At 39.9% G+C, this 15,548-nt stretch overlaps 1 long non-coding RNA gene and 1 pseudogene across 1 annotated transcript; both read left to right on the top strand.

Moving 5' to 3' along the window:
* The first annotated feature begins 2,029 nt into the window (after positions 1-2,029).
* Positions 2,030-6,664, top strand: LOC113009535 (TBC1 domain family member 2A-like; annotated as a pseudogene).
* A 1,388-nt stretch (positions 6,665-8,052) lies between these two features.
* Positions 8,053-9,684, top strand: LOC113031821 (uncharacterized). The gene is made up of 3 exons (XR_003273802.1): positions 8,053-8,093; positions 8,500-8,921; positions 9,032-9,684. It is a non-coding gene; the product is annotated as an uncharacterized LOC113031821 (long non-coding RNA).
* Positions 9,685-15,548: the final 5,864 nt, after the last annotated feature.

Here is a 15,548-nt window from a genome sequence, read left to right as displayed (position 1 = left end):
AAGCGATTAACTGTTTGTTCATCTGTTCCGCCACTTAAAGAGCATTTAAGGACGTCTTTTGAGTGTCCAGTTGAATTAATTCTACTGGCTCTCATGGTCATTTGTTATTATAGTCATATTTTTCATGTTCATCCAGCTATTTAGTAAATTCTATCTATTTAGTAATATCCGTCAGCTATAAAATGTAATATAAATATAAAAATATCTAAATATCTCCTGCCCTTTATGTTTTAATGATGTAAGTCTGTTATCGTGTTACATTAGCATTCCTCACATATCAATGAGATGCTGTACAGTACAATCCTACTGACACAGCAGAGGGATAACGACAGCTATTCAACATCGTTACACGACACATTCGAGCTGCATGACGCAGACAAAGTGACTAAATCATCTTTTTGTGGTTTATTGTCTTCAAACCAGCAGACAAAGCCGATGGCAGAAGATGTCGGAGAAGAACTTCAGGCCGTGGACTGAAAAGGTATTTTTTTCTTGTTATCAAAAGACATTTGGAGTGGCAGCTTCTACAACTGGTTGTGCTAAAGTAAAGCTTACAGTCTAAGAAATCACAGTGTTGATATTCAGCACAAAGAGAAAAGCTCACTTGTTTGAATTTATTTACAATCATAGTTTTATAAATTCTGACTGTAAACAGCTTTTACAGCTTTGATATTGTTTGACACTCGATATCAGGTGATAGGGTTTAATTTAAAGGTTTCTGTGTCCCAATGAGCCATTTACACTGATCAGTGTCAGTTTAACTGTAACACATTCATTATTTAGATTCAACAAAGAAATAACTGAATGTAAAAAATGGCAGCCCTCAGGCAGGTTTATAGAGATACATGCATGCATTATGAAATTTATGTATCCCAGATAATTGTTATTCATCTAGTCATGGCAGACCTACCTCTTCCTCCCAAGTTAACTGCAACCCAAAATAACTAGTGGGGCTATTTACACACTCACAACCAGTGTGGGGTAAAAAGAGCCACCAAAAAACTGTCAGCCACAGATGTGCTAGAAGAGTTAGAAGCTCTACTTATGGAGAAACTTTCTAAGTCTAACAGGGGACAGGAACTCCTGCCCAAGTAACATGATATAAGCCCACATACAGCCCAGCCATAAAGTGAACCAAGTTAAAGACAGCATGGGACCAAATGCATGTAACCAGCCTGCACCCACCTGACATTTCTTCCTCCTGAATTAAATGAATGAAGGGATGAAAGTTAAATGACTACAAACCTAAAGCCACTAGTTCCCACACTGGAGCTCCCTGACACTGTGTGTTAACTGTATTTAGCTTGTATCAACAGTTGTAACAGGCTAAGCCACCTGAGACACTGCATTGAATTTGTTCCTGTCTTACTGGTTTCAGCTGACTGGTTTCAACTCAGATATTCTGCTTTTTCCTTTCAGTAGATCAAAGCAGCTCGTGCTCCTTCTGCTTCCAATTTAGAAGAAGAAGAAGAAGGCGAAGGCTTCAGCGAAGTGGCGTTCATGGTCTCAGTGAACAGTCACGGTCACACACTGCATGTGGTTTTAAAAGCAACATGTCTGTTCACCACAACAATGGAGATGTGTAATATTAGTGCAGCTATGGTTTGTTCTTGAACATCAGTTCTGTTTTCTACTTTGATCACTCAGACCAAAAAAGTGTTGTTTTCAGATTCTTTCTTTTAAATCTATAAAGCACCTGTTCATTTTTTTTATTACAATTAGTTTCACATAAATGTTAGTGTTTCCTTTTATGATCTTTTAATGCTTACACTACACTGTACATGAAATCAAACCTAATAATGAGGCAGATAACATTCCTGTTACGATCCAGACTAGTGGTCTTACTGGGGCCGGTGAACAGGACTGTAAGCTTGCCATTGTGCCAGTTAAAGTAAAATCAAAGAGAGGTCAAAGAATAGTGGAAACGTATGCCTTTCTGGACCAAGGGAGTTCAGCATCCTTTTGTACAGCGGGTCTTATGGACAAGCTGAATATTGCTGGGAGGAGGACAAAGATTCTCCTGCGCACCATGGGACAGGAGAAAGTGGTGGACAGTTTCATTGTACCTGAACTTGAAGTTGCTGGATTGGACAGTGATATGTACTGTGATATGCCTAACCTCTTCACTCAGCATAAAATGCCTGTAGATATTGGTAACATCCCAAATCAACAGGACCTGGTTGACTGGCCACATTTGAAGCATGTTCATTTGCCAGAAATTAAGGCCAATGTTGAGCTTTTGATTGGCATGAATATGCCCAGAGCTCTAGAACCTTTGGAGGTCATCCGGAGTGTAGGTGATGGACCCTTTGCCATTAGGACTGTGCTCGGCTGGACTGTGAATGGGCCACTTAATCGAGAATGCTGTGGAAGGCCAGGATGTTTGGCAACAGTTACCGCCAACAGAGTTTCTGCTGTCACACTGGACAAGCTATGGAAACAGCAGTTCAAGATGGATTTTCCTGAGAGCAGCAATGATGAACAGATGGGGCTGTCAAAGGAAGACTTGAAGTTCCTGGAATTGGCCAGCAAGATGGTGACTTTGGGGGATTGGCACTACAGCATTGCCCTGCCACTAAAAGACCGAGACATAAGAATGCCTGACAACTGTGCAATTGAGCAACGAGCCTTAGGTTTGAAGAAAAGGTTCATCAGAGATAAAGCCTGCTCCCGGTGGGACATGCCTGGAACACCTCACCCAGGAGGCGCCCAGGGGGCATCCTTGTCAGATGCCCGAACCACCTCAGCTGGCTCCTTTCGATGTGGAGCAGCAGCTGCTCTACTCTGAGCCCCTCCCGGACGGCCGAACTTCTCACCCTATCTCTAAGGGAGAGGCCAGCCACCCTTCGGAGGAAGCTCATTTCTGCCGCTTGTATACGCGATCTCGTTCTTTCGGTCACTACCCACAGCTCGTGGCCATAGGTGAGGGTAGGGATTGTAACATTGTAAACATAATACAATTTTACATTATGTTACTGTCAGAGTCGGACGGTGCCCCGACCGGTCGACCTGTGTGTGTGTGTTTTTTTGTTCTCCTCTCTCGCTCCGCTTTTTCTCCGCTGCGATTGTTACCTCCGACCCGTAAGTGCTGCCACTCTGAGCTGCCTAATAAGCCTGGACGCGATCGAGACAGAGAGACGGAAGGGGACACTTCACTGATTCTAGGGAGTTTTGTGGACACACGAGGGGAGACGGGGAGAGGAGCACTGAAGGGACTTGCACTGTGGATAACTGTGGATTGATTTTGGCTTCACTGTAAATAAAGACACTGTTCAACTTAAACGAGAGGTCCGCGTCTAGGTTCGCTAACTCACCACCCTTAACAGCTACAATTTAACATCATGTAAAATTGTAACATCATGTTTACAATGTTACAATTTGTAAATTGTAACATTGTAAACATAATGTTACAATTTTATATGATGTTAAACTGTAACATAATGTAAAATTGTAACATTATGTTTACAATGTTACAATTTGTAAATTGTAACATTGTAAACATAATGTTACAATTTTATATGATGTTAAACTGTAACATCATATAAAATTGTAACATTATGTTTACAATGTTACAATTTTACATTATGTTAAATTGTAACATAATGCTTAACAGATAATGGTTATCCTCTTTTTATATCATACATCATTGTCTCTGTAGGAGGGTCTGGAGCACCCCCTGCTGAGCCGCTGGGCTCAGTACCTTGCAGGCAGGTCCGACGATGACTTCATCATCTCACCTGAGCTCAAAATTCTGGTGCGTGAAGGCGTCCCTCGGGAGTATCGGCAGAGAGTGTGGCGCTGTTTGGTCCGAGCCAGAACTTTGACAAGCCAAGAGTGCCACATGCAACGCTATCAGCAGGTACAGCTGTAGAGAGAGAGAGTGCTTTATCCGCACCTGAGCACAGGTGGCTCCTCCTTCTTCCTGTTGGGAATGCTGGCGAGCACTCAGTAATCCTGTTCTGTTTCCAGCTGTGTGAGAAGAGTCGGACAGCTCCTAATCCTGCCTCCAGGCAGGTCCAGCTGGACCTTCACCGAACCCTGACGACCAATCAGCACTTCTCCTCGCCGTCCAGCCCCGCCCTCCAGCCCTGCCCTCCAGCAGCTCCGCCGCATCCTTCTGGCCTTCTCCGGGCATAACCCTGCCATTGGCTACTGCCAGGTACTCAACAGGTCAGAACAAAAGTATAAATTTTATATCTGAGTTCTTATGTGGACCCGCCTTCCAGGCAGAACCTCACCTTCCATCAATGTCCACAGGTTAGCGGCCCTCGCTCTGCTGGTCCTCCAAAGTGACGAAGACGCCTTCTGGTGTCTGGTGGCAGTGGTGGAAGCCATCATGCCTCAGGACTACTACACCAAGAATCTGGTTGGCCTCTCAGGTCAGCAGACACACTCACCTGCTTGCCTGCTGTGATCTGTTTTAGTGATGAGTGAGGCTGATCTCTGTGAGTCTTTGTGCTCAGGCGGACCAGCGCGTGCTGAAGGACTTCATGGCGGAGAAGCTTCCTCGCCTGGCATCTCACTTTGAGGATCACAACATTGACGTCTCTCTGGTCACCTTCAACTGGTTCCTGGTGGTTTTTGTGGAGAGTCTGCCCAGCGACATCCTGATGCCTCTGTGGGACGCCTTCCTGTATGAGGGTACCAAGGTACCATACACCCGAACACACCATGACAGAAATGCAGACAACACTTGAATGCACCACAGTAGTGTCCATGGAAACAAAAATGATTTTGTTTTCACCTTTAGATGTCTTTATTTACATTTTAGGAGTAATAAGACATTGTTTACTAAGCATGGGGAACTGTCATGTGACATGAAATAGGAGTGGGAAAGCAGATCATTCTAGTAACGACCTCACAGTCTACCACAAGCAGCGTAAATCCAGACGATGAGCGGGACAATGGCTTTGGGCTTGTTTCTGCAATGTGACAAATGCAGCACAGCTTTTACATCGTTTGTCTCAGGAAATAAAATCACAGTTCAGACACAGAAATATATACCACACAGGGATAAATGCTGACAACAGCTTCAGCCACGTAGATCCAACCCAAAAGTTTAATTTAAACTTAAAGCTCAACTACCAAGTAAGTTAATATTATCTGGCAACTGAGGAACCAAGTGGCTTATTGGAAATCGATCAGAGCTGTAATGAGTAAAGGGCCCAACTGCACCACAACTGAAAGAGTAATTTTATGACTCACCTCCTCAAAGTTTCCAATTAATTGTGTGGCGTGAGTGTCCTGTTATGAAATGCGTGTCTGTGCTGCAGGTGATCTTCAGATACACTCTGGCTCTGTTCAAATACAAAGAGGACGACATCCTGAAGATTCACGACAGCGTGGAGATCTACCAGTACCTACGCTTCTTCACAAAGACCGTCTCCAATGCCAGGTACGCACTCGCCTCCACCCGCCTTAATCTACGAGCTGTTACACTCTCAGAAGTGTAGCGGATGTAGCTGTTGAATCTTTGAGCTTCAAACCCTTTTTACTGAAATTTTGTGAGAAGTTTAAATTTCCCTGATCACAGTAACAACGATTTAAAGATTTTTAAGTATCTGCAGCTCTCGGATACATGTGGTCCAGTCAGTCCAGTATTTCCTGCTCAAACTGCAGTACCTGAAGTATCAAGCAGCATAAAACAGAAACACTCAAGCTGATCAGTTTCCAGTTCCTCTGTGTTGGTGATCGAGTCCTTTCCACCTGCGTGTGTCCATGCAGGAAGCTGACCAGCATCGCCTTCAACGACATGAACCCATTCCCCAGCCGGCTGCTGAGGAACCAGCGAGTGCTCCACCTGGAGCGCCTGCAGGCGGAGCTGCGTGAGCTGGAGGAGCAGCACAAGGAGTTCATCACCGAGAGCGTCGTACGGAAAGACAAAGAGCTCGACGTCATGGTGAGCGAGGACGACGAGGACCTCTGATCACACGGGACGCTTCAGCTGCTCACTTCGAGACGACGATGAGTTTTCCATGAGTTCAAGAGAATTTCACTAAACCGGCTGTTAACTGGTTTCCTTCACACTAAACACAGGATTGTGTCAGGTTCACCATCTCTACTAACACTACAAGGAAACAGAAGCATACAGATTTAACTGCATCACATCTCTGAAACAAGCTTGCAGTAAACAAATGTGTACTGTGTTCACGTGTGTAATAAGTCAGGCTGCAGAAATGTGCAGATGTATTTCAGTGAATTCATTTGGATTAATATGTGATAGCTTATTTATTTCATTGCATCTTTTGCTTTATACCTAAAAATGCGTGACATTTCTAAATGTAGTCACATCCCTATGAAACATGGTTGATTATCAGCTGTAGTCACAGCTGGTGATAAAGTAATTAAAATGTCCAGCTATTCAAAAATAGGGCATTCTGCACAATGAGTACTTTTTGGTACTTGAAGTATATTTTGATGCTGATGCTTCAGGGCATTGTGCTGCATTGTCGAAGCTCTCTGGGCTTCCGGTTAGAACGACCTCACCTGTGTTTTATTTTGATCTGGTGTAAAGTGCATTGTGCAGAAATGACAGCATGATAGTCACATGATAAAACTGACTTTTCTTTTTTTTTTTAATTTTACTGGGTGTGCATCTTGTTCAAATGTCTTTTTCAGCATTTGTACATAAATATTCTGTATATAAATATTTGATTTTCATTTATTTTACAGAGTCCTTTATTTTGTTTCACAAATATGACATTCATGTCAAATGACATCTGCAGACTTTATAATGACCAGCAGGGGGCAGTGTATTGCAGTCTATGAGAACATTTACTGAGACCTGTTTCATGCACTAGTTTCATGTCTCATTGAATCCAACATGATGTTGATTTTGTAAATTAAGGTCACATCTTCATCACATCTAATTTCAAAACACTGATCAATTTTTTTAAAAAATGAATTCCATACCAATTGCAGGAATAAAATAGGAATAAATAACAAACGAGAAATACATACAAAACAAGAGAAAGGCACACATGAGAGAACAGGTCACATGACAGCACAGCATTATCTACCCACAATTTGAACTAAATAACAGATAGCACAGGCAATGAAAACAAACGGAAATCAGAATAAATTTAAAAACTTTTATTGATGTTAACTTGAAGTGCTGAATTAGCCCTGTTGTCAGTTCAAATCACTTTAAGGTCTTTAGACCTTAAAAAGGAATACACTGCAAGGTAAGCTTGCAGCATCTTACTTTAAGGTCAACTGTGAAACTTTGTGGAAAGCCTGAGACAAGTTGATGAGTCAGTGAAGCGCACTTCCTTCTGATGACGGCTATACTGAGGTGAGTTTTTAAGCATATCCTGAACTTTATTCATTATTAGACTTCTGACACCTGGCAAATAAACTCTCATGCGATATGAGAACATAACAGCAAAAAGCCAGTAGCTGGTACATGAATGGATAAAAATTGGATCCCTCTTAGATTGAATTGGTTGCCCTCTTATATTACGTTGTTTTGAACCTAACCGCATCCACTGAATTAATGCAGTTTTCAGGACAGTAAAAACAGAGAACTCTGATATACACAATTTCTGATTGCTGATAGTGTTTCTTAATGCAAAATGGGCTTCCATTTAAAATGCAATTGCTTTATGTTCGATCTTTAGTGAAGAAGGGTCATTTTTGATTCTGTGGACAAGGGATGCAAATGGAATGTGAAGGCAACAGGTAGTAGGGTGAATTAGGGTTTCGTGTGGTCTTCAGTGCATGAATTTTATTGCCACTTTATTTCAACTTTTTATTAATGTACTCAAAAGAAAAACAAGAACCACAAAGGAGATTCTTGTGATTCTTGTTTGTGCTATCTGTTTGTGAAAGAAAGCACATTTTACCACATCATACTGTGTTTGCTGCCATTTATTTTACTCGTCCTGCCTGAGTGTCTGGGCTGCGTTTGTCTGTGCACCTTTATTCTGGCCTTCTGCTGATGGGTTTCACATGCTGGGCTTTCCCTCTTGGTCCACACCCAGCAGCCTGCTGCTGACCACACACAGCCTACAAACTGATCCATCCATGCATCCATCCATGCATGCAGGATGGAGGCTGAACATCTGGTGTCCTGATGCAGCCGCAACAACCAGGTGCTGAATAAGTGTTATTTTTATTTACCACAAGAGGGAGATGCACTTAAATCTCTGAAGCACAATTGCTTAAGCTTAAAAATCAGGTGGATCTCATGAATAATACCCTCATATAAGTATTGGATCCTCAAGGCTATAGATGCAGGTTAGTGGCTCTGAGTTTTACTGGCCCAAGTACATTTTTATTGGCTTGTGAACAAAGCTGTAGTTTTTGTATTTTTAAATATTAACACAATTTAATTGAGACATTATTTATATTATTTCACTTTCAATGTGAAAAATGCTGTAAAAACGTTGAAAATAATGGTCACCCCTGTTCGCTGCAATGTAAAATAGTACAACTGCTGTCAGCCTTCATTAAGTTGCATCATTTAAACATTTGCATATTTTTATTCAACTTCTGCAGGATGCTTTGATGAAAGACTCCCTTTTCCCAAGTAGAGGCTTTACTAGAGGTCACAGGAACAGCGCTGCTGTTTTGGATGCGGAAAAATGTTGTCTTTCACTCTACCTGAGCTCAGTGTTTCAGTAAGGGCTCCGCCTCATTGTAGCTGACGCTGAAATGTTTGTGTGGGTTGCCATGACAACACCAGAAGTACATCTGAGATCGTGTCCAAATTCATGGGCTGCATCCTCCTGAGGACTCGGTGTTCTGACAAAACGTCTTACTTTGGCAAAACGTCCTACCGTAAGTAGTTCATGCGTTCTCGGCGGCTCTAGTGACCCTCGAACTCTCGGCTAGCTATCGAGGTGGTGGATAACATACGTCTCCCCCACAAGAGCACGAACCTACAACTTTTCTACTACTGGTTTTACAAGGCGTACACGGTAAAAACATTATGCTGTTATTTGTTAAGCACTTGTGCACCTTGTGAAAAGAAATAAGTGGCTGAGATGGATGTCATATGTGCTATTGATATTATTTTACTCGTTTCTAGTTTTCACGGTGCTCCATGATTGTGAGAGGAATAAAAAAGAATTGTGGACATCAGTACGAAGCATGGATTCTTTTGACCAGAGTAGATACACTGGTCCCTTGAATATACTAATCTTTTTGAGGTGGGTGACTGTTCCTGTGTATTTACAGAAACAATGGTTGTGATAACCTCAGCTGTTTCAGAGGGTGACTGTTCGTTGCTTTGCGCACTTTTAAATCTGTATACAATGGTTTGTTCCCTTTTTGTGTTCTGAGGTTTAAACAAAGATGTACTAGATGTATTATACCGGTCCCTCGAATCTACAAATCTTTTAGATGTGGATGACTGTTCATTTTCATCTGTGTTTACAGAAACACTGGGTGTTGGAACCTCAGTAGTTTCTTTTTGGCTGACAGACTCTGGAGCTGTACAAGAGGAATAAAGAGCTGCAATGCTTTCGTGAACCTGACCTGGGAAGGGAGAGAAATATATTTTTGTTTTGTTTTTGTTTGTCTTCTTGTTTTATTTGATTCCTTGTGGGATTTGGATCCAACAAGTAAAGTATGCATATTATGCACACACACAAACACACATGCAGCTATTACCATTTCTTGTATTCTTGAATAAAGACATTGATCTGACACATTTAAAATGCAGCCAATTGTTTTTATTGTTATATTATTAAGAAAAAAGAAAGGGGGGGGGGGGGGGGATGTAAAGAAGAGCTTAAAGGAAAGGGCTAGAGGAGAGAAAACCCCAACAATTAGCAGGGCATTTTTTTACTTGGACAAATTGTTAATAAAGTTTCCATATCTGTAACAATGATGACAGTATAATTGTTTATAAACAATTATATTGACAATTATATGTGTCCAGTATGTTGGCTCATTTTCTTTTACTTTTTGCATTTGAAAATAAAAGTTGGGCTGATTTTGACACCATTACAAGAAGTGTTGTTAATGATTCTTTTTGAATTAAAATCAGGTTACCACAAATTGTTTTTTAATTTAATTTCATTTGAAATGTTTGTCAGTGGGTAAACAATTCGTAATGCAAAGTCAGAAACATCGAGTTATTCTTGTACTGCATGCTTGCAATAAATAAGTTGTCCTAACAGTCAGTCAAAGGAGCTTGGAAAGAAAAGCGTCTGGACTTCTTTGAGTTGAAGTGACTGATATATATATTTTTTGTCTGTTTGTTTTGTTGGTTTTTGTTTTTTGCCCTTTATCACCATTCCTCTTCCCTGCTGTTTTTCTTTCCCTCTTTCTTTCTCCCCTTTCTTTCCCCCAGTCATGTCTGTCCTATGTGTAGCAAGTGAAAATAAAATAAACAATAAAAACAAAGGTGAATCAAATAGACCAATACGGCAAGGCCGGGATGGTCCATTTGGTAAAGTAAATCCGTTAGTTATAATTAACATAATGTTAAATGGCAACATTCTGTTTACAATGTTACCATTTCACATTATGTTAAATGGTAACATTATGTTTACAATGTTACCATTTCACATTGTGTTAAATGGTAACATTCTGTTTACAATGTTACCATTTCACATTGTGTTAAATGGTAACATTCTGTTTACAATGTTACCATTTTACATTATGTTAAATGGTAACATTATGTTTACAATGTTACCATTTTACATTATGTTAAATGATAACATTCTGTTTACAATGTTACCATTTACATTGTGTTAAATGGTAACATTCTGTTTACAATGTTACCATTTTACATTGTGTTAAATGGTAACATTCTGTTTACAATGTTACCATTTTACATTATGTTAAATGGTAACATTCTGTTTACAATGTTACCATTTTACATTGTGTTAAATGGTAACATTCTGTTTACAATGTTACCATTTTACCTTGTGTTAAATGGTAACATTCTGTTTACAATGTTACCATTTCACATTGTGTTAAATGGTAACATTCTGTTTACAATGTTACCATTTTACATTGTGTTAAATGGTAACATTATGTTTACAATGTTACCATTTTACATTATGTTAAATGATAACATTCTGTTTACAATGTTACCATTTTACATTATGTTAAATGGTAACATTATGTTTACAATGTTACCATTTTACATTATGTTAAATTCTACCATAATGTAAAATTGTAACATTGTTTACAGTGTTATATTATGTTAAATTGTAACATTATGTTTACAATGTTACAATTTTATATTATGTTAAATTGTAACATAATGCTTAACAGATAATGGTTATCCTCTTTTTATATCATACACAGTTGTCTTTTTCACAGGTATTGATGGTAATTTGCAGTGGTTTATTATTGATTGAAATACCTGTGAAGTCCTGTTGGTTTTTAATGATGATTTTATTGTTGTTTCAATATTATCCAAGGGTGCAAACGTGGTGGAAAATCAAAATCAGAATTTAACATTGATCCAAGATCAGACCCTAACATTGTTTCAATATAGGACAGCGAACTGGATGAAAGTGACAGCGAGTACGAGAGGATCCCGGAGTCAGGCCTAAGGAACAGTTAGGAGATCAGGGGTCAGTTAAAGGTTATCAATATCTGATGTGTGTAGGTAAGCAATAGTGTGTGTGTGTGTGTGTATGTATGTACTTCTATGAACATCAACTTGGTGTTTCTTAAAATGATAACTTATTCTTATATAAACAAGGGGCCCAAAGCTCCTAACAAGTAGGGGTATTGTATTGGCTTGAGGCAGTCAGGTCATTTGACATCAACACCACCCATCCGGCCTGTCTAGCATGGACAACCACATCACGAGTCCATTAAATCATCTTTCTTCCACATCCAGATCCACACTTTGACCTTCGGCAGGTCGTCTTGCTCATGTCTAGAGTTGCACTCATTTGAAACGGGTTAACAGCTGAACAGTTGTACCTAATAAATCGGCCAGTCAGTATGTGGATTTTGGCTAAAAAAAAATTTTAAGTGTCACAAAAGGGTAAGAAGACAGATTATTGTTCAGATCAACAGAAAAATAACCACCAATGTGTCCTGTCAGGTTGTGTACATACATTTCCACGTGGGACCATTTGTTGGATATTTTCGGGCATTTCGGAGGCCAAACGATTAATCTGTCAATCATATTCCCTTCTGATATGATAACACACAGATCTTGAAAGTCAAGAAAGATACCAAGCACAGATTCAAATTTTCCTTTTTATTATTTTTCTTAAAAAACAAATATACATAAGAAATGATAAATATAAAAAAACAACCCAGAGCCAAAGAAAAAGTTCTTCAATGTTACAAACCACTTCGTACTGCAGAGAAAACAAACACTAGTGTTACACCTGACAGTTAAACTTGTGTTGCCTAAAGTCTTAACTTTTTCTTGTTGCTATGAAGCCGTCCCTCATGAAGACAAAGAGTCACATCCGAAGGAAACAAAGACGTCAGAGTTTTTAGTGCTGTGGATCTAACAGCAGATTATTCACACCGTACGAAGACGACGCGCTGCAATACGGAGCTGGGACACATGGACATGCAACTTTACTACAACACCGGCCCTTCATCTGCTCCGATCCGGGCCCGAGGAAGCAGGCAAACAGTCTCAGATTGCCTTATTTAAAACCTACAACCGAAGTGAGAAGGGTGGCATGTAGAGGACGAGTTAGAGACACTCCAATGTTAAAGAAAGATCACTGCCAAGGCTCAGAAAATCACATCTGAATAAAAATAAATAACCTGTAACTGGTTTGGTTGGTCTGTTAACAGGATTACTCAAAGAGCTGTGCACAGACTTAAAGGTTGGCTCAAGTTGCAAGTCTTTAAACTTTAAAGAGCTAGATTTGGGATTCTTTTTACCGTTATGGGTAATAAAAATCGATAAAAAATACAAATGGACATTTTAGGACATTATATCAAACTGACCACTGATGTTCTTAAGAAAATATCAGAGTAGTCTGGGTTGAGATGTTAATAATCGGGAGAGAATATGCAAACATGTTATTAAAATGTTGTTAAGTTTTAAGTGCTACCCCCAGCCTCCTAGCAGATGCACCTACGACAACATTTTCAGAAAACTTGACCTCTGACCTTCACATTGAAGTTCAGGTCACTAAAAGGTGAACCTTTTATGGCTGAGGGGTAAAAAGCAAGAAACAACTTCAAGGCTCTGACAAATGGACCTATAAACTTCACAGGAGAATAAATAAGACCATTTTAGCTGTGACTGCCGAGATCTCCAAATACCAAAGATATGATATCACACCTGAAGAGCGGCATGCAGAAACGGGGGCAGGTTAACCGTCCTCTTCAGGTTCTGTGAAATACTACTGACCACCTAAAACCTTGGTCACACAAACTCAAAGAACCAGCTCAAAGGAGGGATTAAATCGAATTTCCCAGAGGAACCCACCCGAGGGATTAATAAAGTTCTATCTTATCTTATCTTATCAAACAAGAGGAAGTCGTCCTGAATACATCTGCTCTTCTGCTTTTAGTTATTTCCTGTCATACTGAACAGGTTTCAAATAAAGAATTTCTCAAGTAATCCCTGTGAGCCAAAAGCTCAGGTTGCCACTCTAAAGGCTTAGATTCAAAGAGTTGTTTTCCTCTTTTGAAGCTGTATGACGTAGGGCACAGTAGCCCCACCTACCTCCTGTTCAGACCACTTATTATAATTACTAAAGCCTGAAAAAACACTTTAGTTAACTGAAATACATAAAGCAAATCTTTGGGAAAAAATAATGGTGATGAACTGAAACAATGTTGTGAAGTAAAAAAAAAAAAAAAAACATACATGAAATTTACTTTGTATTTGGATAGTTTTTGTGAGTTTGGTCAAATTTGTCGAGACTCAAAGCTAACCCATTCTAAACTTCTTAAAGTAGAAAGACGAGATGCAACCTGATAACCCTCCAGTAACGATGAAGTTTTTATACTTTATTTTAAAGAAGAGGTGAAATGTTTTCACATAGGCTGTAACCTAAATCTCACTGAGCTACAAGCAGCTCAAACATCACAAACACCAGGTCACGTTTGTGACAGATCTGGGGCTCAGTTCAGGTTTTGGAAACATTCTTTACCTTCTGAGACGAGACAGAATTTGACTTAAATCAGCCTTAAATTTGTGTTTTGTGTTTTTACCTGTGTGATTTCAAACTGGTGCTTCTTTTTTTTAAAAGCTGTTTTCTTTATGCAAATTTGACAGATTTGACCTTAAAGTTAGATGCACCCTGTGTTTAAATAAAAAAATACAATAAGATCCACTGAAAAAAAAAAAGCAGTCTGATTATGACAACGCTGCATAAGTCAGTCGATACAAAGATTCTGATTGGAGTGTCACTAACCCACAGCTCACCTGCTGACCCTATACCTTCAGCAGCAGCTTGACCTCTGCGTGCCGACTGGATGGATAATGGTAAATGAAACGTACAATTAATCAGCAGACAAGGAAGTGGAGCTGAAATGTTTCATTCCAAGAAGAAATAGAGTTAAATAAATAACAAATTTGCTTTGTTAGTTTATGATTTTCACATAAAGTCCTTAAACAGGCCAGTCACGCCAGAAAACCCTCTAAAGTTTCTTAATTAAAACAATTCTGTAGAGATGTCTGGACAAAAATACCCCAAAGTGAAGTCTGTTTGTGTTTTAGGAGACACACCACTTAAAGCCTGATGAGGATTTTACTGTTTTTATATCACCACGTTTGTTTTCAATCTCGTTTTTGTCATTATTCCAATCACACTGATTGATTTGAGTCCTGTATATAAGTGTCTGTACAAATTCTAACTGAATACTTGAAATGATCAGACTTTTCTGATGTTGGAATGAAACTTCTCAGTTCCAGGTTAATCTGCAGTCAAATTAATCTGCCCGGCGACAGCAGTCACATGGTCCAAACTAATCTAAGTGTATCTGAATAGCAGGAGTTAAATATTTCCTTTGATTGCTCTTAGTTTTTTCTTTTTGGGACGTTTAAACATGAATAAATGTGTGTGTGAGAGAGTGTAAGTGTGTGTGGTAATATCTGAGCTACGAACACTGTTCATCTAAAATACTTTACAGCTAATTCAAACGGACGTCAGTGATGAATGAACTCCATCTTTAGTGCAATTAGTTAACATGCTCAGAGCATCGAGTGCGGCGACCACGGCCTCGCTGCTTTTTCACACACATGCGCTTAATAATTGAAAGCTGAATGTCAGACTGAGGTCCAGTTTTCTGCACACGGAGAGATTTTCCACAACAGCTTGTGAATCTGTCGGGTTGTTTTGTTTTTGTTTGGAGGAGACGCTCCTCAGTTTGGCCTCTCTGAGCGGTTTATCTGTCAAAGTGAAGGTGTTTGGCAGAGACAAGGTGCATGATGGGAACAGTCGCAGCCTAAACACCGCCGGTCGGAGCCAATCAGCTGCGCCCATTAACATCTCAGGAACAAAAAGTGTTAAACTGCACACAGATGTTCATCGTCACAGACTCAGACCAGAAACATGTCAGCAGGTCGATGTTTGAACACAACAAACTTTAAACTGACTGAACCCAGAGAACGTCCAAACTCCAGACTTCATCCTTAGGATGTCTCCATG

The sequence above is a fragment of the Astatotilapia calliptera genome, chromosome 2 (genome assembly GCF_900246225.1).
Source record: "Astatotilapia calliptera chromosome 2, fAstCal1.2, whole genome shotgun sequence".
Taxonomy (NCBI): Eukaryota; Metazoa; Chordata; class Actinopteri; order Cichliformes; family Cichlidae; genus Astatotilapia; species Astatotilapia calliptera.
The sequence above is the reverse complement of the archived record's forward strand: the minus strand, read 5'-3'. Positions and strand labels throughout refer to the sequence as shown.